Source organism: Triticum dicoccoides, chromosome 5B, assembly GCF_002162155.2.
Source record: "Triticum dicoccoides isolate Atlit2015 ecotype Zavitan chromosome 5B, WEW_v2.0, whole genome shotgun sequence".
In the NCBI taxonomy this organism is placed as follows: Eukaryota; Viridiplantae; Streptophyta; class Magnoliopsida; order Poales; family Poaceae; genus Triticum; species Triticum dicoccoides.
In genome coordinates, this window is record NC_041389.1 from 573,811,740 (window position 1) to 573,813,631 (window position 1,892).

The following is a 1,892-nucleotide window of genomic DNA, read 5'->3' on the forward strand; positions in this document are numbered from 1 at the left end:
GCCGCGCCGCCCTTCGTCGGCCTCCTCCTCGCGTCGCCCTTGCCGGAGGTCGCCGCCCTCGCCGGAGTTAGTCCGGCCAGATCGGGATGAGATCCACCGGGATCTCATCCAAACGGCGAACCCGTCCCATACCGCTCTGTCCCGGAACCCCTCCGTCCACTTTTCCTCGAGGTAGTTTTTCTGCTAAGTCCCCGAATTATTTGCATTTTGGTCCCCTGTTCATCGCATCATAATTTGCTGCATACTGCTCCGTTTCGTGCGTGCAATACATTAAAATGTTCATCATGAGATGCTCTACATTTTGTTCCATTGTGTCATGTTTGTTTGAGGTCATCTTGATGCTTGAAATATTGTTGCAAGAGTGCTATATAATCTTGTCTGCTGTCTGTTAACAGAACTTGGTGATTTGTCATTTTTGTTGCATTTGATGTGTGCATCCTATGAGCATGAGCTCTACATGTGTTTTAAACTACATCATGCCGTCTTTACAGGGGCGCCATCCATGTATTTTTGTGAGTTGTGTACTGAGTGCATCAAGCCTGTTAAGTAGGGTACTTGTTGTTGCTGTTTTGCTAGGCTGAATCTGTTATTTCGTGATGCTATGTAAACCCGCTGCTACAAGTCATTCTATGCATAATCTGGAGATGTTCACTAAGGATGTTTTGTTATACATGTCATGATCCATCCATAAATGTCCCTGATTGCATTTATAACCTGTTGTAGCTTGTTGTAATCTTGCTCTCATATTGCTAAATAATGTTTCTGTCAGCCTGTTAACATTAAGTTCAGTTTTGCCAGGTGTTTTGCTAGTGATCCATGCACCCTATGAACTTGATATTGCCATGCTTAGCTTCACAAACATGTCATCTAGCTATTGGTTGCCTTGTCATGCCATGTAATGCTCGGTGGTGAGTGGTACAAGCTCACCAACATGCTTACTTATTGTTGTTCCTGCCATGTTTGAATTTGTCATATCATTTGCCATGTTTACATGGGTGCCATCATATCTTCTGATCATTTTTGGCTCATCGTCAGTAAGAGACTTTTGTTCTATGTAATTATTAGATTCATGCCATGCCTTTGTTTGCCATGATAAGTTCCTGTAACATGTTGTTTGATAGCTCTAAACATTGCAACCTGATGTTATTTCTGCTAAGCTTGTAAACTGTTATTATATGCAATTTTGCCATGTGTTTTGAAGCATGTTCTAGTGATTTCTGGAGATAGCTCAGTGTTCATGTTTTGTTATGCTTTACATGTATATCGTGTCCATGCCTTTTGTTATTATGTTGAGATGCCGTAGCATGTTCTTTTCGTGCTTGCAATATGCCTAGTTGCTGTTTTGGACAGATTGTTGTCATATCTTGTATAGTGTGTGTGTTGAACCGTTGCTCCGTTTTGAGTGTGCTCTATATGAAACTTACTTGATTTTGCATGTAGTTTCATATTATCATGTTGCATCCTTGTTTTGGTGTGTTTGCTTGATGTTTGAATGCATTTTGCATCAATGTCATGTTTAACTTGTTTTGCTCATATCTTCTAGGCCGTAGCTCCGAACTAAATGAACTTTATATGTAACTTGACTAGAATCTTGTGTAGATCATCTTTGTGCATCTTAACTTGCTGTTTAACAACTTGAACATAATGTTTATTCAGATCTGGACCAATTTCGAAATTTGCATATGATGACTTACCGGAATTGGTATATGTTGTTCCCGGCCTCATTTAAACTTGCCTTGATGTGTTGCTCTTGTTTGCATCATCTCTTGCCATGAGTAGCTCCATGTAGCCTTGTCATGCATCATGCTTGATTGTGCATCATGTCTTGTATATGTGTGGTGTGTTTACTATGTTGCGTGCTTCTTCTCGATAGTTCCTGTTTCGTTGCGGTC